The sequence below is a fragment of the Oncorhynchus keta genome, chromosome 24 (genome assembly GCF_023373465.1).
Source record: "Oncorhynchus keta strain PuntledgeMale-10-30-2019 chromosome 24, Oket_V2, whole genome shotgun sequence".
NCBI lineage: Eukaryota > Metazoa > Chordata > Actinopteri > Salmoniformes > Salmonidae > Oncorhynchus > Oncorhynchus keta.
The window spans coordinates 18,040,037-18,066,970 of NC_068444.1; the positions used below are offsets into that span (position 1 = coordinate 18,040,037).

At 43.1% G+C, this 26,934-nt stretch overlaps 1 protein-coding gene across 1 annotated transcript in view; it reads right to left on the reverse strand.

Annotated features, from left to right (window-relative positions):
* LOC118377710 (inactive heparanase-2-like) overlaps positions 1 to 26,934 on the reverse strand; it is a 235,695-nt gene that overhangs the window by 193,353 nt on the left and 15,408 nt on the right. The window lies entirely within an intron of this gene.

Genomic DNA, 26,934 nt, shown 5'->3' on the forward strand with positions numbered 1-26,934 from the left:
TGAGTTAGTGGTTGTAGTGAGTATTAGCATCCCTTCCCAGCTGTATCAGCTGTTAAAGGGGAACTCCACTGCTTTAGTGTTGTTTTCATTAGTCCACTGTTAATAATACAGTCCCAAAATGTTTTGCAGTCAAGTATTCAAGTGATTGGACTTTCAAGAAGCAAAGTGACACCGGCGACACCAAAATTCTTCATATGACAGAGGACACTCATTAAGACAGAGACTGTCTCTACACAACACTCATTAAGACAGAGACTGTCTCTACACAACACTCATTAAGACAGAGGCTGTCTCTACACAACACTCACTAAGACAGAGGCTGTCTCTACACAACACTCACTAAGACAGAGGCTGTCTCTACACAACACTCACTAAGACAGAGACTGTCTCTACACAACACTCACTAAGACAGAGAATGTCTCTACACAACACTCACTAAGACAGAGAATGTCTCTACACAACACTCACTAAGACAGAGAATGTCTCTACACAACACTCACTGGTCTGCTCGCCTCCCTACCACTCACTGCGTTCATCCACCTCTGGCCTGCTCGCCTCCCTACCACTGAGGAAGTACAGTTCCCGCTCAGCCCAGTCAAAACTGTTCGCTGCTCTGGCCCCCCAATGGTGGAACAAACTCCGCTGTCCTGGCGTCGTGAGGGAGTCAATCACCACCTTCCGGAGACACCTGAAACCCCACCTCTTTAAGGAATACCTAGGATAGGATAAAGTAATCCTTCTCACCCCCCTTAAAAGATTTAGATGCACTATTGTAAAGTGGCTGTTCCACTGGATGTCATAAGGTGAATGCACCAATTTGTAAGTCGCTCTGGATAAGAGCGTCTGCTAAATGACTTAAATGTAATGTAATGACAGAGAATGTCTCTACACAACACTCACTAAGACAGAGAATGTCTCTACACAACACTCACTAAGACAGAGAATGTCTACACAACACTCACTAAGACAGAGGCTGTCTCTACACAACACTCACTAAGACAGAGGCTGTCTCTACACAACACTCACTAAGACAGAGGCTGTCTACACAACACTCACTAAGACAGAGGCTGTCTCTACACAAACACTCATTAAGACAGAGACTGTCTCTACACAACACGCATTAAGACAGAGGCAGGGGGCACAGGAAGCAGGCTGCTGGAGAGATGGGAGGAGAGGGAAGATGGGATAGAGGGAGGAGAGGGGAGATGGAAAAGATGGGATAGAGGGAGGAGATGGGAGATGGAAGAGATGGGAGGAGAGGGGGAGATGGAAAAGATGGGATAGAGGGAGGAGATGGAAAAGATGGGATAGAGGGAGGAGAGGGGAGATGGAAAAGATGGGATAGAGGGAGGAGAGGGGAGATGGAAAAGATGGGATAGAGGGAGGAGAGGGGAGATGGAAAAGATGGGATAGAGAGAGGGGAGATGGAAAAGATGGGATAGAGGGGGGAGATGGAAGAGATGGGATAGAGGGGAGATGGAAGAGATGGGAGGAGAGAGGGAGATGGAAAAGATGGGATAGAGGGAGGAGAAGGGGGGGTGGACGGGAGGGGGAAATTGGAGGGAGAGAGGTAGGAGAGGGGGAGATGAGTGAGATGGGAGAGAGTGAGGAGAGTGGGAGAGAGTGAGGAGAGAGGTGGAGAGGCAAAGAGAGGGAGGAGAGAGGGTTGAGATGGGCAGAGATGCTGGAGAGTGAGAGAGAAGGAGAGGAGAGTTGAGAGAGGGAGTAAAGGGGGTAAGAGGGAAGAGATACTGAGAAGAGAGGGGAAAAGAGGGTGGAGAAGGGGAAAGAGGGGAAAAGATGGGGGAGAGAGGGGAAAGAGGGTGGAGGAGGGGAAAGAGGGTGGAGGAGGGGAAAAGAGAGGGGGACAGAGGGGGAAAAGAGAGGGGGAAAAGAGGGGGGCAGAGGGGGAAAAGGGGGGGGCAGAGGGGGAAAAGAGGGGGGGCAGAGGGGGAAAAGAGGGGGGCAGAGGGAGGAAAGAGGGAAGAGAGACTGAGAAGAGAGGGGGGAGAGGGGACAAGAAGGTGGAGAAGGGAACAGAGGAAGGAAAGAGGGGAAGAGAGGGAGACCCTGAAACTATCGGTCTGTGATGAGGTCCAGGCTGGTTCAATAAGCTAATGACAGCGAACCACAAGTTATGAAGTCTTTATATAGCATACAGTACATACATATCTATATGTACATATACTTTATGTTGAAGTGTCAGTGTGGTCAGAACACATTATTTCAAATGTTATAAAGCACAGCCTTTTTAGGGATTCACATAGTGTGGCAATGCACCCTACATAGGGAGTTATGTCACACTTTATAAATCATTTATACAGTATGACATTAGTTTATAGATGATTCGTGAAGCATTTATATTGTGTTTAAGAAGACTTTATGTATACATTATAAAGCCTTTATAAGTTGTTTTTCGTTTAAACTGGGACAAACGATAACTAATCCAGTCTTATTGAGATAAATGGTACATTAGAGAGTAAGCAGCCAGGGTCTCTGGAAACTTCTGATGTTTCTCCCTAAAGGACTCCAGTAGATCCTGCCAGTGTTTCATCATTCTGCAGACGCACACAGACACACACACATTACATATTCCCACAGACTAACCCTGCTAAAAGCATTATTCCCCAACAAATCCATCCAGGACTTGGCGAGAACTGACGTAAGGAATTCTATCTCTGTCAATATAATTTGTCAAAGTATGAAAGCTCAATGCTTTGTTAAGGCTAGCACATGTATCAGCTTATCAAGATTCAAATGAATAGCCAAAGCTCTGAATTAGGTAAATGATACAATATGGTAGGATGAAAAATGCAGCTACTTCAGACAGCACAAAGACCTCTAGCTGTCACAGACATGTCCATGTAGAGCTCTCTACTTATCATTTAGTTAACCATCTGAGCCTATTTTACTCTACTGTTTTTCAATTCAATGATATTATATTATATTCCACTGTTTTTCTATTCAATTCAATTATATTCTATTCTATTCCATTGTGTTTCTATTCTCTTCCACTGTTTTTCAATTCAATTCAATTCAATTAAATGATATTCTATTCCATTGTGTTTCTATTATATTAATCTGTGTTTCTATTCAATTAAATGATATTCTATTCCATTGTGTTTCTATTATATTAATCTGTGTTTCTATTCAATTAAATGATATTCTATTCCATTGTGTTTCTATTATATTAATCTGTGTTTCTATTCAATTAAATGATATTCTATTCCATTGTGTTTCTATTATATTAATCTGTGTTTCTATTCAATGAACTTATATTCTATGCCATTGTGTTTCTATTATATTAATCTGTGTTTCTATTCAATGAACTTATATTCTATTCCATTGTGTTTCTATTATATTAATCTGTGTTTCTATTCAATGAATTTATATTCTATGCCATTGTGTTTCTATTAAATTCTATTCCACTGTGTTTTTATTAAATTATATTCTTTGCCATGGTGTTTCTATTAAATTACATTACATTCTATTGCATTGTGTTTCTATTTAATTGATAATGCCCGAGAAACCAGTGTTTGGAGGATATATTGGCACGGGTGTTGTTAGAAGAATTCGAGGCATTTTAACATCATAGATTGAGCTGGTGGTAATTTGTGGAATGGACACCAGCTAGAATGCTGTTTTAACCAATCAACATTCAGGATTAGAAACACCCATTGCATAATCAATGTAATACAACAGGTGGTTCTAATCCAGAATGCTGATAGGTTAAAAGCACATTCCAGCTGGTATCTATTCCACAATTTACCACCTAAATCTATGATGTTAAAATGCCTATTTACTCTGTTCCGTCTGACCGCGCAATCCACTGTCTCCTCTACCCAGGCAGGGAAGTTATAAACTTCATCTCCTCTGTGAAAAGCATCTTGACATTATCTCACATTTATTTTAGACTACCATTTCGTCTTTAACAGCGGAGATTTGTATAAACCTTGCTGTCTGTCTCTCCGACATTTGCAACATTGTTTCAATATTCAAATTTAATATCCAGCTGTCCCATAGTAATAAACATGTCAATTGAAAAAAAGTTAAATTAAACTAAGAGCAGCTAGTTTACAGTCTTTCCAGCTTCAGTTTGAAGTGATTGTGTTAGCTGTGTTGTTGGCTAGCTCCTCTGAACAACAGTGTCCTGATGAGAGAGCACATATTCTATGCCAGATGAAATCGTTAGCTCATTGTTATGGATGTATCCAAATAAATGTCACTACAAACAGCTTAAACAAATGCAGCTACTGTTGTTATTCTGTCTGCACTGTTTGACGTGACTGTAAGTTAGCCATAGTTGGCAAGCAAGCAAGGGATACGAATACAGAACAAAAACAATGAATGGCTGGGTCGCGTCTCTGGCAACCGAACCGACAGAACGAATGACCAGCCGGCTTGGGTAGCAACCCTAGATATGTGTCGGGACGATATCTAGTGGAAGGATGAAAAAGTATGAATAAATCCATCAAAATAACGTTTTTAATGAGTAAAAAAATAAAATGTTGGTAACCCGTGATAATGACCTGTACGCTGGTGTCTTGAGGATATATTGACACAGTTTGCCGGGCCTCGACCTAACAACACCCAATGTATCCTGGAAACACCAGCTTCTCTGGCATTATCACTTCAATTTTCCACTGTGTTTCCATTCAATTCTGTACAGTAAGGTGCCTGCTAAATGACTGAAGTACAGTAAACATAACCCAAAAAGCCCCAGACTCAGTTTGTGCTGTGTGTAATGGAAACAGCGGGGCCTGGATATTGTCAGGGTATATCTGATCGCAGCACTGTGGAGGTCTGGAGCATTGTCTGGTGCTATGCCTCATTTCTACAGTTCACACACACACACACACACACACACACACACACACACACACACACACACACACACACACACACACACACACACACACACACACAGACTGACCTACACACACACACACACACACACACACACACACACACACACACACACACACACACACACACACACACACACACACACAGACTGACCTACACACACACGCACACACACACACACACACACACACACACACACACACTTCCGTTTTAGAAATGACACAACCCACCCAAGCCGACTAAATTGATAACTGCTGATAACCTTTTAAATACCCCCCCCACCCCCCCACCCACCCACACACACACACACAGGCCTGTGTGTCTCGCTAGTCTACAATTCCTCTATTATTATCTATTATTATCTACTACAAAAAGGATGGAGATGATCCCAAACAAACATAACAAATTTAACCTGAAAACTGTTGTCATTACAATTGACTAACAATGTTCAAAATGATCATGGCCAGAGATCCCCAGTAACAGTGTAGACATGTTTCCATGATCCAATGATTAAGCCGTGATGATTTAGTAGCTAGAGATGTGTCAATGAAACCAGGGAAACAGACACAGCATTCACATCTGCCGTTCTCTTTCTGCAATTAAAGGGAAACGCAGCTGATTTACAACAACACATGTACACTGTCTTCGGGAAAAGGGTTCTGACCTCTTGGCTTTTTCCAAACGTTGTTACGTTATAGCCTTATTCTAAAATGGATTAAATCAATTAAAATGCTCAGCAATCTACACACAACACCCCATATTGACGAAGCGAAAAACAAGAAATACCTTATTTACATACATTTGAAGTCGGAGGTTTACATACACGTTTACATAACTATAGTTTTGGCAAGTCGGTTAGGACATCTACGTTGTGCATGACACAAGTCATTTTCCCAGCAATTATTTGACTTGTAATTCACTGTATCACAATCCCAGTGGGTCAGAAGTTTACATGCACTAAGTTGACTCTGCCTATAAACAGCTTGGAAAATTCCAGAAAATGATGTCATGGCCTTAAAAGCATTTGATAGGCTAATTGACATCATTTGAGTCAATTGGAGGTGTACCTGTGGATGTGTTTCAAGGCCTACCTTCAAACTCAGTGCCTCTTTGCTTGACATCAGGTGAAAATCTAGAGAAATCAACCAAGACCTCAGAAAAAAAATTGTAGACCTCCACAAGTCTGGTTCATCCTTGGGAGCAATTTCCAAATGCCTGAAGGTACCACGTTCATCTGTACAAATAATAGTACGCAAGTATAAACACCATGGGACCACGCAGCCGTCATACTGCTCAGGAAGGAGACGCGTTCTGTCTCCTAGAGATGAACATACTTGGGTGAGAAAAGTGCAAATCAATCCCAGAACAACAGCAAAGGACCCTGTAAATATGCTGGAGGAAACAAGTACAAAAGTATCTATATCCACAGTAAAACAAGGCCTATATCGACATAACCTGAAAGGCCACTCAACAAGGAAGAAGCCACTGCCCCAAAACCACCATAAAAAAAGCCAGACTACGGTTCGCAACTGCACATGGGGACAAAGATCATACCTTTTGGAGAATTGTCCTCTGGTCTTATGAAACAAAAATAGAACTGTTTGGCAAGAATGACCATCGTTATGTTTGGAGGAAAAATGGGGAGGCTTGCAAGCCAAAGAACACCATCCCAACCGTGAAGCACGGGGGTTGCAGTATCATGTTGTGGGGGTGCTTTGCTGCAGGAGGGATTGGTGCACTTCACAAAATAGGTGGCATCATGAGGTTGGAAAATTATGTGGATATATTGATGCAACATCTCAAACATCAGTGTTGTTAAAGTTTGGTCATAAATGGGTCTTCCAAATGGACAGTGACCCCAAGCATACTTCCAAAGTTGTGGCAAAATGGCTTAAGGACAACAAAGTCAAGGTATTGGAGTGGCCCTCACAAAGTCCTGACCTCAATCCTGTAGAAAATGTGTGGGCATACCTGAAAAAGCGTGTGCGAGCAAGGAGGCCTGCAAACCTGACTCAGTTACACCAGCTCTATCAGTAGGAATGGGCCAAAATTCAACCAACTTATTGTGGGAAGCTTGTGGAAGGCTACCTGAAACATTTGACCCAAGTTAAACAATTTAAAGGCAATGCTGCCGAATACTAATTGAGTGTATGTAAACTTCTGACCCACTGGGAATGTGATGAAAGAAATAAAAGCTGAAATAAATCATTCTCTCTTTTATTATTCTGACATTTTACATTCTTAAAACAAAGTGGTGATCCTAACTGACCTAAAACTGGGAATTTTTACTAGAATTAAATGTCAGGAATTGTGAAAAACTGAGTATAAATGTATAAGGAACTTCCGACTTCAACTGTAAGTATTCAGACCCTTCGCTTTGAGACTCGAAATAGACCTCGTGTGCATCCTGTCTCCATTGATCATCATTGAGATGTTTCTACAACTTGATTGGAGTACAACTTTGATAGATTCAATTGATTGGACATGATTTGGAAAGGCACACAACTGTATTTTAAAGGTCCCACAGTTGACAGTGTATGTCAGAGCGAAAAATAAGAAGTTTGGAACCATCAAGACTCTTCCTAGAGCTTGCAGCCCGGACAAACTGAGCAATCAGGGGAGAACTGCCACTCTGACAGAGCTCCAGAGTTCCTCTGTGGCGATGGGAGAACATTCCAGAAGGATAACCATCTCTGCAGTATTCCACCAATCAGGACTTTATGGTAGAGTGGCCAGACATAAGCCACTCCTCAGAAAAAGGCACATGACAGCCCACTTGGAGTTGCTAAAAGGCACCTAAAGACTCTCAGACCATGAAAAACAAGATTCTCTGGGTATGTGTTTACACACTGCTGGAGCAGCTACTTAACCTCTAGGCTACCTGCCGCCCTTAGCTCAGTAGAATTAAAACTCATCTGGCCCAATAACCCCATTCCACATTCCACTACATCGTTGTCTGTTAGAAATTGTTAGAAAATCGAGGCAGTGGCCTGGCAAACAAACATAATCTGATGCATACAGTCCCTTTGTAAGTATTCATGCACCTTGACTTTTTCCACGTTCGGTTATATTACAGCCTTATTCTAAAATCTATTCAATTGTTTTTTTCCCCCTATCAATCTGCACACAATGCACCATAATGACAAATGTTTGCTCATTTATAATAAAAAATAAACTGGAATATCACATTTACATAAGTATTCAGACCCTTTACTCAGTACTCAGTTTGTTCTCTTCAACAAAGTACTGAGTAAAGGGTCTGAATACTTATGTAAATGTGATATTTCATTTTATTTTTTATTATAAATTAGCAAAAAATCTATTAACACCTGTTTTTGCTTTGTCATTATGATGGATTGTGTGTAGATTGATGAGAAAAAAACCCATTTGAAAAGGCCTAGTCGCAGCAGGTATGCAGTGAAAACCAAGGCCTCTCTTTACCCATCACACCAATCTGTCAGAGGAAACACCGTACACCTGGCGGCCATGTCAGTGTGCACTGTGCCCAGCCCGCCACAGGAGTCGCTAGGGCACAATAACATCCCTGCCGGCCAAACCCTCCCCTAACCGGGACGACGCGGGGCCAATTGAGCACCGCCCCATGGGTCTCCCGGTCGCGGACGGCTGCGACAGAGCCTGGATTCAAACCAGGATCTCTAGTGGCACAGCTAGCACTGCGATGCAGTGTCTTATACCACTGCGCCACTCAGGAGGCTGCTCTAACTCTTTTACTAATCACATACGCTGCTGCTACTATTTATTATCTATCCTGTTGTCTAGTCACTTTACCCCTACCTATACGTACTTACAGTATCTACCTCAAGCACCTCGTACCCCTGAACATGGACTCGTTGCTGGTACCCCGTGTAATATAGCCAAGTTATCATTGACTCTGTACTGGTACCCCGTGTAATATAGCCAAGTTATCATTGACTCTGTACTGGTACCCCGTGTAATATAGCCAAGTTATCATTGACTCTGTACTGGTACCCCGTGTAATATAGCCAAGTTATCATTGACTCTGTACTGGTACCCCGTGTAATATAGCCAAGTTATCGTAACTCATTGTGTATTTTTTCCTTGTGTTATTCTTTCATCAAACAGTTTCTCTCTGCATTGTTGGGAAGGGCCCGCAAGTAAGCATCTCACTGTTAGTCTACACCTGTTGTTTACAAAGCATGTGACAAATACAATGAGGTTTTCTTTTATTTAGAAGAAATTGGTGAATGACAGCTGCTCTAAGATACATCGTCAGTTAGCTATACACTGAATGTAAAACACATCAGGAGATCTTTCCATGACACAGACTGACCAGGTGAATCCAGGTGAAAGCTATGATCCCTTATTGATGGCACTTGTTAAATCCACTTTAATCAGTGTAGATGAAGAGGAGACAGGTTAAAGTAGAATTTTCAAGCCTTGAGACAATTGAAACATGGTTTGTGTATGTGTGCCATTCACAGGGTGAATGGGCAAGACAAAAGATTGAAGTGCCTTTCAATGGGTTATGGTAGTAGGTGCCAGGCGCACCGGTTTGAGTGTGTCAAGAACTGCAATGCTGCTGGGTTTTTCAAGCTCAACAGTTTCCTGTGTTTATCAAGAATGGTCCACCACCCAAAGAACATCCAGCAAACATGACACAACTGTAATATACACTACCGTTCAAAGGTTTGGGGTCACTTAGAAATGTCCTTGTTTTTGAAAGAAAAGCACATTTTTTGCCCATTACAATAACATCAAATTGATCAGAAATACAGTGTTGACATTGTTAATGTTGTAAATGACTATTGTAGCTGGAAACGGCTGTTTTTTAATGGAATATCTACATAGGCGTACAGAGGCCCATCATCAGCAACCATCACTCCTGTGTTCCAATGGCACGTTGTGTTAGCTAATCCAAGTTTATCATTTCAAAAGGCTAATTAATCGTTACAAAACCCTTTGGCAATTATGTTAGCACAGCTGAAAACTGTTGTCCTGATTAAAGAAGCAATAAAACTGGCCTTCTTTAGACTAGTTGAGTATCTGGAGTATCGGCATGTGTGGGTTCGATTACAGGCTCATGACGGCCAGAAACAAAGCAGTTTCTTCTGAAACTCATCAGTCAATTCTTGCTCTGAGAAATTAAGGTTATTCGATGCAAGAAATTTCCAAGAAACTGAAGATCTCTTCAGTCTCTTTGAGACTGACTTATTATGGATTAAAGGCTGTGCATGATGACGTAGTGCCCATGGAAATATATTTTGGGGTTATATTACCATATACCAAATAGAAAATAAAAGTTAAATGCTTTCCATCGCATTTTCAACTCAACTGATTATTTGATTAACTGTTCAGTAGTCTTATGGCTTGGGGGTAGAAGCTGTTAAGGAGCCTTTTGGTCCAAGACTTGGCGCTCCGGTACTGCTTGCCGTGCGGTAGCAGAGAGAACCTTCTATGACTTGGGTGACTGGGGTCTTTGACAATTTTAGGGCCTTCCTCTGACACCACCTATTATATAGGTCCTGGATGGCAGGACGCTTGGCCCCAGTGATGTACTGTGCCGTACACACTACCTTCTGTAGCGCTTTACGGTCAGATGCCGAGCAGATGCCATACCAGGTGGTGATGCAACAGGTCAGGATGCTCTCGATGGTGCAGCTGTATAACTTTCTGAGGATCTGGGGACCCATGCCAAATCGTTTCAGTCTCCTGAGGGGGAAAGGTGTTGACAACTGTCTTGTTTGGACCATGTTAGTTTGTTGGTGATGTGGACACAAAGGAACTGGAAACTCTCAACCTGCTCCACTTCAGCCCCGTCGAAGATAATGGAGGCCTGTTGTCTTGCGATCAGCTCCATTGTCTTGATCACATTGAGGGAGAGGTTGTTGTCCTGGCACTTCCAAATCAAATCAAATCAAATCAAATTTATTTATATAGCCCTTCGTACATCAGCTGATATCTCAAAGTGCTGTACAGAAACCCAGCCTAAAACCCCAAACAGCAAACAATGCAGGTGTAAAAGCACGGTGTAAAAGCACGACTTCCAGGTCTCTGACCTCCTCTCTATAGGCTGTCTCATCATTGTCGGCTAATACTGTTGTGTCGTCAGCAAACTTAATGATGGTGTTGGAGTCGTGCTTGGCCACGCAGTCGTGGGTGAACAGAGAGTACAGGAAGCTCACCATAATTGATTTCATCTGTAGCCTAATAAACTGTATGCTTTCCCGAGTCATCGTGAGAGGACCACACAACATAACACTGCGTGACCAAGTTTCTTCGATATGATGGTTATTTATCAATATTTGCACATAAACGTTCCACTGTAATTTCTCAGATAATGAAATGTACCGACACAAAAAGACCCCACCACGCCGAACAAACAAATCATCAATCGACATTTATACTGTATAGTCATTTCCTGTTTCCATCAGCCCGGTCGTGACGTTTGCCAAGTAATTCATCTGCATTAAATGGTTGGATGGAAACCTGGTTACAGTGGTAGTCCTTGGTCTCCGGGTTTTCAGAAGTATATTTCAACAGCAACTGTGTGAAAAATGGAGATGGGCATTTCAAAATGATTTCCTAGCTGTACTAAACCTAGTCACGGACTAAAAAACAGCTTGATGGAGAACATCTTGGCAAAACTAGACCATAAAACAGATTGGAACTGGACAGTTACCACTAAGATGTCATAAGATGCGAGACCATGAGGCTTTAGTCAGAGAGGAGACACAACTGACAGTTTTACTAACACAAATTAGTCACACTGATGCCTTCAAAAAGCCTCCTATTAAAGCTTCAAACACTTCCTAGATTAGATATATCCCATTACAAACACCCCTTCTAACATCCCCACACACTTCACACACCTCTCTCCCCCTGCACACACCTCTGTTAGCTTCTGTGAGCATGTGGTGATGCTGTAATTGAGGTATGATTTCTCTGTAATTGTGGAGGGGCAGCCGTGTTAAGGAGAATCACCCAGATGCTTTCTACACTCGAGCGTCAATGAGTTTGACCTGAAAACATCCATATAATGTCTGCAGCTCTTCACATATGAGCTTAGCAAAACTGTAAAATTCCCAAACAACTAAAACCACCAAACACATATTATAAAACCACCAAAACCCAGGAGAATCACAGAAAAACACCAAACCAAGGCTAAAACAGGTCATACAAAACACAGAAGCTAAACCACTAAACAATCTTTTTTTGTTTGTTATATTGCCACATTTGATTTCCAGGCCAGTGCTGAGAATGGGTCTTTGATCCGTGTGCAGTATGATGGATGAGAATGGGACTAGCAGACTGCACAGATACATAGCAGACCTCCTAACCAAACACACACACACACACACACACACACACACACATAACACACACACAACACACATAACACACACACACACACACATAACACACACACAACACACACACACACACACACACACACACACACACACACAAATAACACACACACAACACACATAACACACACACACACATAACACACACACACACATAACACACACACACACACATAACACACACACACAAGGACCAGGAATAGTAACTCTAATCATCATAATTATGTCCTACTCAAGAGATATCCACAGTCATTATTTTAGCTTCAGTTAAAGTTCAGGTTCTGTAAATTCAAGTTTATGACCAGGACAAGGTTAAGGGTTGGAAGGTTAGCAAAGTACCATCCTGCATTTCAGATGTTTGAGAGGTAATTATGGTTTAGTAATGTGTGAGGATCACTGACTGCCCTGCCTTAGTGTTACACAATCACCTCTAGTCCAGTACTTCTCAAGGTCCCTACACAGTGCAGTGCAGTACAGCTAGAGAGATAAACATCCTGCCAATTCATTGGCCAGTAACTACAGGGGGTGGCCCGTCTTGGCCAATCCCAGGTCATGATACCCATCAATACCGTTTGGATTTCCATGGCAACCCTTTATGACAAGGCCAGGAACAGAGCTGGGTTTGGCCTGGCGACCCATATTTCCACCAGATGTTTTCTGAGAAAAAGTTAAGATATGAGGAGGGGATTATTCCAAACATTCACCTCCTCTACAAATACCTTTCCAAGATGCTGGCCATCATTTCCAAGATGCCAAACATCAGTGTAATGTTCTGGTGCTCCTGCTGAGTTTGGCTGGGCTGAAAGGGCTCTGGCTCTGGCTCCTGTCTGTCTCCCTCGGCCAAGGAATTACTGGATCCGGGGTCTTGGTACAGTATTTACACTTAGCCATCGCTACATGTCACACCTAAAGTACACAACCATATACTACTATAATCTGATTTGAGCTTGGAAACAGCTGACGAAAATCAACCAGTCTTAGTTTGGCGATTGGTCATGAACGGGGAGTAAAAAGAGATTGAAAAACTGAAGTTCAACTCAGATTAATGCGTGTTGTCTTTTGATATGATTATGATGGATGGACACCTTACTATTTTGAACTTCTTTTCGTTTACTCAGAATGCAGTATTGGCAGACTGCTGTTTGCTGTTAAAGTTAACAACATTTTCCAGCTCCTGGCCTCGTTCTCTCCTGCAGGCCTCCTCCAATTGTATTCAAAGCAATGCGGGCTAATACATCTACACTGACTGAAGTGGATTTAACAGGTGACAATAAGGGATCATAGTTTTCACACGGATTCACTTGGTTAGTCTATGTCATGGAAATAACAGATTATTCATGTTTTGTACACTCAGTGTATATTTGATAGTAACAACTTGGTTGTCATTCTTATACAATATGTAGTGTGCCCACATTGGGACGATGCAACATTGCTCATCAGCTCCACATTCCCCCAAAGCAGATGACTCGAGATCAGCCCTCACCTCACCTGAAATAAGCACTCTTTGGATCTGCTGCCCTTTTAGGCCCCAATATGAGCTCAACAAATCACATTTATTTGGTCGCATACACGTGTTTAGCAGATGTTATTGTGGGTGTAGTGAAATTCTTGTGTTTCTAGCTTCAACAGTGCAGTAATATCTAGCAATTTCACAATACACACAATACACACATCTAAAGTAAAGGGATGGAATTAAGACTATATAAATATTTGGATGAGCAATGTCATAGCGACATAGACTACGATTCAGAAGAATAGGATAGAATACAGTATATACACATGAGATGAGTAATGTTCCATTATTAAAGTGGCAGTGATTTCAAATATATGTATATAGGGCAGCAGGTTCTAATGTGCTAGTGATGGCTATTTAACAGTCTGATGGCCTTGAGAAAGAAGCTGTTTTTCAGTCTCTCGGTCCCAGCTTTGATGTACAGTTGAAGTCGGAAGTTTACATACACTTAGGTTGAAGTCATTAAAACTGGTTTTTCAACCCCTCCACAAATTTCATGTTAACAAACTATAGTTTTGGAAAGTTGGTTAGGACATCTACTTTGTGCATGACATAAGTAATTGTTTACAAACAGATTATTTCACTTATAATTCACTGTATCACAATTCCAATGGGTCAGAAGTTTACATACGCTAAGTTGACTGTCTTCAAACTGTCACGACTTCCGCCGAAGTTGGCTCCCCTGCCTGTGCGGGCGGTGCTCGGCGGTCGTCGTCGCCGATCCCTTTTTCGTTTTCTGTTTGTTTTGTCTTATTAGTTGCACCTGTGTCTTTTGTGTTTGCTTGATGGGCTTCCTAATTTAAAGTATGTATACCCGCCCTGGTTTAGTGCGGATTACTCTTGTTACGTGTGTATGATTATGGTGTTCGTGTTCCGGACCTGGTACCCTGTGGGTTGGTCCACATTTTTCCGCGCCCTGTGTTGTGGGCATTGTTTTCTGTGCAATTATTAAAATGCACTTCTTCCTGCTCTCTGCGCCTGATTCCTCCTCACGCACCTAGTTATCCGTGACAGAATCCCGCACCTTAAATGGAATCAACAGGAGCAGCCGCACCCCCTCTCCTCTTCCATCACACCAGCATTCTCCACCGTATAGGATCGGCCATGGATCTGATGATGGAGAGGATGGACCGATGGGAGAGGAGTGATCTTCCCACCTCATCTCCAGCACCCCCTCCACCAGCACCTCCTACCCCTGCTACAGCATCCGTCTCCGGGGTTCTGCGTCTGGCGCTCCCTAGGGAGTATGATGGGACGGCGGCTGGGTGTCAGGGGTTCCTCCTCCAACTAGAACTCTACCTGGCGACCGTTCGTCCTACTCCCTCCGGGGAGGAAAGCGTGAGCATCCTCGTCTCCTGTCTGACGGGACGAGCCCTGGAGTGGGCTAACGCAGTGTGGAATGGCCCAGACTCGGTGAGGGATCATTACCTTGAGTAATGATGGAACGGCTGTTCCACATGCAACAGGAGACGAGGATGGCACAGGACTTTGCCCTGGAGTTCAGGACTTTGGCCGCAGGAGAGGGGTGGAACGACAGGGCTTTGATAGACTACCGCTGTTGCCTCAGGGAGGACGTCCGCAGGGAGCTGGCGTGTCGGGACACCACCCTCAGTTTGGATGAACTTATAGACATGTCCATTCGTCTGGACAACGTGCTGGCTGCCCGCAGGCGTCCGGAACAGACCCTGTTGTTTCCACCCCCTGGCCCTCCTGCTCCCATCCCCATGGAGTTAGGGGGCTCTGCATCGAGGGGGACCGGAGGAGGAGCCTCCTCCTGCACCAGTTGTGGTCGGCGAGGACACACGGCCGACCGGTGCTGGAGGAGCTCGTCTGGGAGTCGGGAGGGCAGGCGGAGCACTACTCGGTCACCCCAGGTGAGTCAGCAACAGACTCACCCAGAGCTTCCTGTCGGTCATATGTTTGTGTTAACCTCTTTTCCTGGGGCTTCTCCCTCTCTACAGCATAAGGCGCTAGTTGATTCAGACGCAGCTGGGAACTTCATGGATCGTGGGCTCGCTTTAAGGCTAGGGACTCCCCTGGTGTCATTAGACCTACCTTTCCCCGTGCACTCCTTAGATAGCCGACCATTAGGGTCAGGAGTGGTCAGGGAGGCCACGGTGCCACTGGACATGGTAACGCAGGTGGGTCGTAAGGAGCGGATTAGTCTATTCCTTATCCATTCACCTTTAAATCTATATCTGACATGGTACAGGCATCTTCTTTTTTAGTGGTATACTGTTTTATACTGTCGTCTCAAACAAGCTCTGCCGTCTCAAACCAGAAAAATCACATCAAATCATGCCTTTAAAACCCAGGTGCCAACTATGCCCTGGCAGGTTGTCTTGCGGTTGTAAACAACCAACATAAACAAAAACAACTACAGTCGGCTCCATTCCATTCAGACTCCTCATGCCAGACATGATGGGAATGTAAATAATATTCTACAAAAGAGTCTAAACATACTGCTGTAAGATTTGTGGTAAAAATCACTCATTTGTCTGCGATAATGTCTGCTAACATTCTGTGTGTCTTTGGTTAAAGCCCATGATGGCAGCCTTGTGGCTCCTGTAGTCTGACATGTTATTTCTTCTGACATTTCCAGGAACTCTGGAAGTGAGAGAGACTGAGTCCTCACTGCTGAGTTGTTGGGATGGTGGTTGCTTCAGAGAAGGAGAGAAGGACGTTGGTGCCAGTTTTAACACAGTTAAACTGTACAGGGAGCCAGCTGGACACAGAGCAGAGACGGAGTAGGACGGAGCTTTCTGGAAATTAACAGGATATCAGGTTATGCCTGGCAAGCGGATAATGATTAATGAGTTTGGATCAAAGGCATGATGGTGATGGGAGAAGTCAACACACGGAAGAAGGGCTATGATAATGAGGACGAACAGCCTGCTCTCTCTGACTCTCTTTTTTTTACCCCTTTTTCTCACCAATTTCGTGGTGTCCAATTTTTGTAGTAGCTACTATCTTGTCTCATCGCTACAACTCCCGTACGGGCTCGGGAGAGACAAAGGTTGAAAGTCATGCGTCCTCCGATACACAACCCAACCAGCCACACTGCTTCTTAACACAGCGCACATCCAACCCGGAAGCCAGCCGCACCAATGTGCCGGAGGAAACACTGTGTACCTGGCAACCTTGGTTAGCGCGCACTGCGCCCGTCCCGCCACAGGAGTCGCTGGTGCGCGATGAGACAAGGACATCCCTACCGACCAAGCCCTCCCTAACCCAGACGACGCTAGGCCAATTGTGCGTCGCCCGACGGACCTCCCGGTCGCAGCCGGTTACAACAGAGCCTGGGCGCGAACCCAGAGTCTCTGATGGCACAGCTGGCGCTGCAGTACAGCGCCCTTAACCACTGCACCACCCGGGAGGCCCTCTCTGACTCTCTTGCTTCGCATACATACTTAATGGTGAGGTCACTGGAGTTGTTCTCAGCCCAGTTGATCTAGATGTATGAGTGAAACCACTGGACCTTGGGTCAACCATTAGCATTGACAGACAGCATCAGTGATCAAATGTTGGATTGAGAGTTCGGAACCGTCAGCATCGGTTAGAAGTCTGGGATGGAGGCAGGGTTCATCTGAGATCTCTGTGAGTCAAGGATGAGGACCCATATTGTTCTGTTTGATCGCTGGATCTGTGGATGGGCATGCTGCCATGCTAACATCCCATATGTTTGGAACGGATGAGGGTTCAGGTTTAGTGGAATGGGATTTCAGGTCTGAAATCTCTCTCTCTCTAGCCCATCTCATTCTCTCACTATCTCTACTATATATATATATATATACACTACCGTTCAAAAGTTTGGGGTCACTTAGAAATGTAGGCTATTCCATGTGAGAAATTGCCAAGAAACTGAACATTTCATACAACGCTCTGTACTACTCCTTTCACAGAACAGTGCAAACTGTCTCTAACCAGAATAGAGGAGTGGGAAGCCATAGTGGACAACTGAGCAAGAGCACAAGTACATTAGAGTGTCTAGAAGGCCACCAGCCCGGAGTCGCCTCTTCACAGTTGACATTGAGACTGGTGTTTTGCAGGTACTATTTAATGAAGCTGCCAGTTGAGGCGTCTGTTTCTCAAACTAGACATTCTAATGTACTTGTCCTCTTGCTCAGTTGTGCACCGGGGCCTCCCACTGTGTGTAGAAAAGATTAGGAACACCTCCTCTTCCCATGACATAGACTGAGGGGGGAATCCAGGTGAAAGCTATGATCCCTTATTGATGTCACCTGTTAAATGCATGTCATTCAGAGGGTGAAAGGGCAAGACAAAATATTGAAGTGCCTTTGAATGGGAAATGGTAGTAGGTGCCATGCGCACCGGTTTGAGTGTGTCAAGGACTGGAACGCTGCTGGGTTTTTCACCCTCAACAGTTTCCCATGTATATCAAGAATGGTCCACCACCCAAAGGACATCCAGCCAACTTGACAAAACTGTGGAGTCAACATGGGCCAACATACATGTATATATATATATATATATATATATATATATATATATATATATATATGCTGGCCCATGTGTATATACTGTATATAGTTGAAGTCAGAAGTTTACATACACTTAGGTTGGAGACATTAAAACTCGTTTTTCAACCACTCCACAATTTTCTTGTTAACAAACTATAGTTTTGGCAAGTTGGTTAGGACATCTACTTTGTGCATGACAAGTAATTGTTCCAACAATTGTTTACAGACAGATTATTTCACTTATAATTCACTGTATCACAATTATAATTACATACACATTAGCCAACTACATTTAAGCTCAGTTTTTCACAATTCCTGACATTTAATCCTAGTAAAAATTCCCTGTTTTACATCAGTTAGGATCACCCCTTTATTTTAAGAATGTGAAATGTCAGAATAATAGTAGAGTGATTTATTTCAGCTTTTATTTCTTTCATCACATTCCCAGTGGGTCAGAAGTTTACATGCACTCAATTGGTATTTGGTAGCATTGCCTTTAAATTGTTTAACTTCTCTAGGGTAGGGGGCAGCATTCGGAATTTTGGATGAAAAGCGTGCCCAAATTAAACTGCCTGCTACTCAGGCCCAGAAGACTGGATATGCATATAATTGGTGGAGTTGGATAGAAAACACTCTACAGTTTCCAAAACTGTTAAAATAGTGTATGTGAGTATAACAGAACTGATTTGGAAGGCGAAAACCTGAAACAAATCCATCCAGGAAGTAGGATTTATTGTTGTTGTAGTTGTCTATTCAATGCCATTACAGTATCCATAGACTTAGGACTCAAATTACAGTTCCTATGCCTTCCACTAGATGTCAACACTCTTTAGAAATTGTTTCAGGCTTGTATTCTGAAAAATAAGAGAGTAAGAGCAGTCTGAATGAGTGAACCGTCCAGTGTCACAGAGCTTTTTCATACACGTGACCGAGAGAGTGCCTTTCTTGTTTACCTTTTATCTTGACGACGTTATTGTCCGGTTGAAATGTAATCGATTATTTAGGCTAAAAACAACCTGAGGATTGAATATAAACATTGTTTGACATGTTTCTATGAACTTTACGGATACAAATTGGATGTTTTTGGTCTGCTTGTTGTGACTGCGTTTGAGCCTGTGGTAGACTAAAGAAGACGCGAACAAAACTGAGGTTTTTGGACATAAGAGAGACTTTATCGAACAAAACAAACATTTATTGAGTAAATGAATGTCTTCTGAGTGCAACCATATGAAGATCAACAAATGTAAGTTTTATCTCTATTTCTGACTTGTGTAACTCTTCTACTTGGCTGGTTACGGTTTATAATGATTTGTCTGCTGGTCGATGTCCTCAAATAATCGTAAGATATGCCTTCGCCATAAAGCCTTTTTGAAATCTGACACTGTGGTTGGATTCACAAGAAGTTCATCTTTAAAACTATGTAAAATACTTGTATGTTTTCTGAATTTTTATAATAACTATTTCAGTATTTGAATTTGGTGCTCTGCAATCTCACTGGATGTTGGCCAGGTGGGACGCAAGCAACCCACATACCCTAGTGAGGTTAACCTAGATCAGACGTTTCGGGTAGCCTTCCACAAGCTTCCCACAATAATTTGGGTGAACTTTGGCCCATTCCTCCTGACAGAGCTCGCACATGCTTTTTCAGTTCTGCCCACACATTTTCTATAGGATTGAGGTCAGGGCTTTGTGATGTCCACTCCAATACCTTGACTTTGTTGTCCTTAAACCATTTTGACACAACTTTAGAAGTATGCTTGGGGTCACTGTCCATTTGGAAGACCCATTTGCAACCAAGCTTTAACTTCCTGACTGATGTCATGAGAGGTTTCTTCAAGTTTGAAGGTACACCTAGAAATACATCCACAAGTCCACCTCCAATTGACTCAAATTATGCCAATTAGCCTATCAGAAGCTTGTAAAGCCATGACATAATTTTCTGGAATTTTCCAAGCTGTGCAAAAGGCACAGTCAACTTGGTGTATGTAAACTTCTGACCAACTGGAATTGTGATACAGTGAAATGTAAACAATTGTTGGAAAAATGACTTGTGTCCTGCACAAAGTAGATGTCCTAACCGACTTAACAAAACTATAGTTTGTTGACAAGAAATTTGTGGTTGAAACACTTAGGTTGGAGTCATTAAATCTAGTTTATGTAAACTTCCCGACTTCAACTGTATGTATATATACATACATACATACATACATACATACATACATACATACATACATACATACATACATACATACATACATACATACATACATACATACATACATACATACATACATACATACATACATTCAAGTAACTGCCAAAATAAAGGAAACACCAGCAAAAGGAGTCTTAATAGGACATCACGAGCCAGAACACCTTCAATGCACCTTGGTTTAAAGCACATTTCTAGAACTCTATTAGAGGAAAGAGGCGTCATTCTTCCACGAGGAATTCCTCATTTAGTGGTTTGTTGATGGTGGTAGAAAACATCAAAGTTACCTGTATACTATTTATACATATACTGTATTTACAGTATATATCATGCTTAGAGTCTTGTATTAAAATGCCCAGTTGACCATTATTCTGGCTACCATGGCTAGAAGAAGAAATCTCAGTGACTTTGAAAGAGAGGTCTCAAGGACATTTCACCTTAATGTCCTACTAAAAAGGTAGGGAAACAATTACTTTTTTGAAAAGTCATTACTTTTTTCAGCTCCTGAATTTGTTAAAATGCTATTTAAAGCTTAAGGGTTAGGCTTACGGTTTGGGGTTAATGGTAGGGTTAGGGTTAGTTTAGTGTTTAAGTTAGGTGTTATTTAAAAAAAATATATATGCCAAAAGGTCCTGCATTTTCTTTAAAACACAGCTCTGTGTGTGTGTGTGTGTGTGTGTGTGTGTGTGTGTGTGTGTGTGTGTGTGTGTGTGTGTGTGTGTGTGTGTGTGTGTGTGTGTGTGTGTGTGTGTGTGTGTGTGTGTGTGTGTGTGTGTGTGTGTGTGTGCCTGTCACCAGATCTCAACCCAATTTAACACTTATGGGTGATTCTGAAGCGGCGCCTGAGACAGCGTTTTCCACCACAAACAACAAAAACAAAATGCTGGAGAATGGTGTTCACATCCCTCCAATAGAGTTCTAGACACTTGTAGAATCTATGCCAAGGTGCATTGAAGATGTTCTGGTAGCTCGTGTTGGCCCAGCGCCCTTTTAATACACGTTATGTTGGTGTTTCCTTTATTTTGGTAGTTACCTGTATGCGTCTCTTTCTCTCCCTCTCTCATGCTCATTCACTCTCTCTCTCCCTCTCTTATACTCTCTCTCTGTCTCTCTCTCACATCCCTCCATCCTCAGGCCGCCGGCTCAGCAGGAAGCCCTAGAGTGATGGATGACCACTGACAAGACGGAAAAATCCCAACAACCACAGAAGTTGAAGAGGAGAGAGGGAGACAGACGGAGGGAATAAAAATGAAATAACACTACAGCTTCACAGGTGTCCGCGGCCTCAACCAGCCAGACTGTTACGCAACACACATTTTTGGTGGGCAGATTTAATATATTGGCATTCGCCATGAGAGGATCCACTGAGTTAAACATCTCCTTTGGTTGAGGGTGAGCATTTGCTGGCAGAGCAGGCAGGCAGCAGCTGTAGACTGTGAACTTGTATTGCAACCGAAGAAGAGTAAGCAACTTTATTTTTTCTTCCTCGTCTAAGACAGGAACATTGTTATTTTGGAGGGAGAAATAGTTAGTTTGTGGCTTGAAAAGGGACCGTATTCTGTACAAGTTAATGATTTAAAATGTTAAAATTAAAAGACCTATCAAACCACAAGCGTTAGTCATAACTTTGTCATCATATTCTTGACACAAAGGGTGATATACAGTATCTGTTGTAAACATGGCAGAGAAATTCACTTTAGTCAACTCCTCTCCACTCTACATTGATGACTCAATCAGCAGGGGTCTGCTGGGTATTCAGACATCACACACAACTCTCCTGGTTCTCAGGCAGGTCCTGGCAGGCCACGCAAACTCAGAAAGAACAGTTCAGAGACTCAAGCTGTGGTCAAAGTCTAGGGGAGTGCTGGTAAACTGAACAAAGAGTTTCACATCAGCTCCCTAACGTCCACTACTCAACCTGTCTGATCCCCTTTCCTTGTCCCCTGTCCTTTTCCCCTTATTCCCTGTCCTTGTTCCCTGTCCTTGTTCCCTGTCCTTGTCCCCCTTCCTTTTCCCCTTGTCCCCTTTCCTTTTCCCCTTGTCCCCTTTCCTTTTCCCCTTGTCCCCTGTCCTTGTTCCCTGTCCTTGTTCCCTTTCCTTTTCCCCTTGTCCCCTGTCCTTGTCCCCTTTACTTTTCCCCTTGTCCCCTGTCCTTGTCCCCTTTCCTTTTCCCCTTGTCCCCTGTCCTTGTTCCCTTTCCTTTTCCCCTTGTCCCCTTTCCTTTTCCCCTTGTTCCCTGTCCTTGTCCCCTTTCCTTTTCCCCTTGTCCCCTGTCCTTGTTCCCTGTCCTTGTTCCCTTTCCTTTTCCCCTTGTCCCATTTCCTTTTCCCCTTATTCCCTGTCCTTGTCCCCTTTCCTTTTCCCCTTGTCCCCTGTCCTTGTCCCCTTTCCTTGTCCCCTTTCCTTTTCCCCTTGTCCCCTGTCCTTGTCCCCTTTCCTTTTCCCCTTGTCCCCTGTCCTTGTCCCCTTTCCTTTTCCCCTTGTTCCCTGTCCTTGTCCTCTTTCCTTTCTCCCTTGTCCCCTGTCCTTGTACCCTGTCCTTGTCTCCTTTCCTCTATGCCCGGGGTATTGAAATCCTACCCTAGAAGGTCTGGACTACTGGTGGTTTTCTATTCAACCTAATATTTAATTGTACCCACCTGGTGTCCAATGTCTAAATCAGTCCCTGATTAGAGGGGAAGAATGAAAAAAAGCAGTGGAAATGGCGTCGAGGTTCAGATGTGAATTTGAGTGATCCATACACCAAATCCTCATGACTATACTAAATGTACTATACCATTCCTCCCCCTGTCCCCTGTCCCCTTCCCACCATACATACTCTTCCAACTTTCTCTTATACACCCCAGCCCTAATACTCTCTCCACTATACTACTATACCCCAGAGCCCCAGGTTTCCTGACTTATGCTCTTTATCCTACCCCAGCCCTAATACTCTCTCCACACCAGACTACTGCCACTCCTCTCTGCACATGCCTCTCATTATTAACAGTATAGTTAATTGAGGTGATTTCAGTCATGGTGTTCAGGTCTGGCTCATAAATAACAGGCTGACAGGCTGAGGGTCACATTAGAGGAATGAAATGTGTCTGGTCCTAATGCAGGACGTATGTTTCCCCTCAGGACACACACACCCACATACACACACACATACACACACTTACTCGCCCTAGAGAGTCTCTGCCTTAAGATGTATCTAAACAGATGCTCATTTGATTGAAGTAACTAAATCATTCCCGACACTGAATGGCTATAGCTTATATCTGAAATTTAGAAACACATTTTATTGATTGACACAGGGCTCTTTTACCGGGAGCTGTTCATTCCTGCCACATGCTTGTCCAATTGATATACCGGTTCAGTGGATTCTGGAATACCAGTTAATAATTTGAAACAAAAAGTGTGTTTCCTGGAATACTTCTGGAAGTAAAAAAAGTGACCTATACCAAACCACATGAGGAGAGAATGGAATCTTTTCAAACATGTCAAACATCTCACATGCATGAGGCTATTAAAATGACATTGATTCGCAAGGTCCTGGAACTCTGGCTGGGGGCATATTGTGAACACATGGAATTATATGTTCAGTCCGCTTGTGATAAACACTTTGGGCATGTTGTCCACGTATAGAAAAATAGAAAGTGTGTGTGCGTGCGTGCGTGCGTGCGTGCGTGCGTGCGTGTGTGTGTGTGTGTGTGTGTGTGTGTGTGTGTGTGTGTGTGTGTGTGTGTGTGTGTGTGTGTGTGCGTGCGTGCGTGCGTGTGTGTGTTAGTGCCTGCATGGCTTTGTGTGAGGACACATGTGCAGAGCGAAATGGCAGAAATCAGGCAATCAAAAGTCTATCGTGCTAAACGCTGAACTTACATCTTGGCCAGGCTCGTATATGTCTTCATTCTATTGCAGCATGCTGTAGAAGAAAAGCCCTGGTAATCATATAACCATAATGTGTAACATGCTGACCAGACCAGACCGCTCTCGCTCGTGCGTCTGCGTGCGCCATCGCGCCCATGTTGATTTTGTCCACCCACACCAGATGCGATCAGGACACGCAGGTTGAAATATCAAAACAAACTCTGAACCAACTATATTAATTTGGGGACAGGTCGAAAGCATTAAACATTCATGCCAATGTAGCTAGCTAGCTACTACTCCGACAATGAATCCACATATAAAAGGGGAAACCGAGTGTGTTTCTAGTGATCTCTCCTCCTTAGGCTTCTACTTCTTTGGACTTTATATGGCTGTTGACAACCAACTTTAAGATGTATTACCACCTCGTACTGGACTGGAGTGTGGACCTCAGTTCAACTTTCAATCACCCACGTGGATATATGCTCCTAAAAACCAAATAGGAGATGGGAGAGGCGGGATTTGCAACGCGTCAAGCGTCACAAATAGTACTAAGTTCTATTTTGGCGCCTGGTTACGCAGACGCTCGTTGACACGTGTGAGCAGTGTGGGTGCAATGATTGAATACATGTATGTGTAAAAAAAATGTGCAATGCCAGTGGTGAGGTCAGCACGCAACTTTTAACCTCTTGGTCCTACCTGGCACGCAGGCGACCCATCTAGACATCTGGAAATGCAAATGCGCTACGCTAAATGCTAATAGTATTAGTTAAAACTCAAAAGTTCATTAAAATACACATGCAGGGTATTGAATTAAAGCTACACTCATTGTGAATCCAGGCAACAAGTCAGATTTTTTAAATGCTTTTCGGCGAAAGCATGAGAAGCTATTATCTGATAGCATGTAACACCCCAAAAGACCCGCAGGGGACGTAAACAAAATAATTAGCATAGTCGTCGCTACACAAACCGCACAAATAAAATATAAAACATTCATTACCTTTGACCATCTTCTTTGTTGGCACTCCTAGATGTCCCATAATCACTATTGGGTCTTTTTTTCGATTAAATCGGTCCATATATAGCCTAGATATCGATCTATGAAGACTGTGTGATAAACAGTAAAAAATAGCTTCTTATAACGTAACGTCATTTTTTAAAATTAAAAAAGTTGACGATAAACTTTCACAAAACACTTCGAAATACTTTTGTAATGCAACTTTAGGTATTATTAAACGTTAATAAGTGATCAAATTGATCACGAGGCGAAGTATATTCTTTAGCTGTCCGTCTGGAAATAATGTCCGGGGTAAATCTCAACCAAAATATCCGGTCGGAGACCGGAAGAAATGCGTTGCCTTGCGTCTGTTTGGCCAAGAAACAAAGCCTAGGCAAATGACAAGACTCTAGACAACGTGTGGAAGCTGTAGGTATTGCAACCTCAGCCCCATTAAATGTGGTTCACCTTTATCAATGGGTTCAAGTTGCGCATGGATATATATTTCCATTTTCAGTGATCAGATTTTCCTGCGCTTTTCGATGAAACGCACGTTCTGTTATAGTCACATACTAATCATATGCATATACTATATTCCTGGCATGAGTAGCAGGGCGCTGAAATGTTGCGCGATTTTTAACAGAATGTTCGAAAAAGTAGGGGCTAGGATTAACCGGTTAAAGGAAGAACCACAGTTAGGGTGAAACTGCTCACTCTGTGAAAAAACATACCTATATATATAGTATATTTATTTATTTTATTTTTTATTTCACCTTTATTTAACCAGGTAGGCTAGTTGAGAACAAGTTCTCATTTGCAACTGCAACCTGGCCAAGATAAAGCGTAGCAATTCGACACATACAACAACACAGAGTTACACATGAAATAAACAAAACATAGTCAATAATACAGTAGAACAAAAGAAAACAAAAAGTCTATATACAGTGAATGCAAGTGAGGTAAGATAAGGGAGTTAAGGCAATAAATAGGCCATGGTGGCGAAGTAATGACAACATAGTAATTAAACACTGGAATGGTAGATGTGCAGAAGATGAATGTGCAAATAGAGATACTGGGGTGCAAAGGAGCAAGATAAATAAATAAATACAGTATGGGGATGAGGTAGGTAGATAGATGGGCTGTTTACAGATGGGCTATGTACAGGTCCAGTGATCTGTGAGCTGCTCTGACAGCTGGTGCTTAAAGCTAGTGAGGGGGATATGAGTCTCTAGCTTCAGAGATTTTTGCAGTTCGTTCCAATCATTGGCAGCAGAGAACTGGAAGGAAAGATGACCAAAGGAGGAATTGGCTATGGGGGTGACCAGTGAGATATACCTGCTGAAGCGCGTGCTACGAGTGGGTGCTGCTATGGTGACCAGTGAGCTGAGATAAGGTGGGGCTTTACCTAGCAGAGACTTGTAGATAACCTGTAGCCAGTGGGTTTGGCGACGAGTATGAAGCGAGGGCCAACCAACGAGAGCGTACAGGTCGCAATGGTGGGAAGTATATGGGGCTTTGGTGACAAAACGGATGGCACTGTGATAGACTGCATCCAATTTGTTGAGTAGAGTGTTGGAGGCTATTTTATAGATGACATCGCCAAAGTCGAGGATCGGTAAGATGGTCAGTTTTACGAGGGTATGTTTGGCAGCATGAGTGAAGGATGCTTT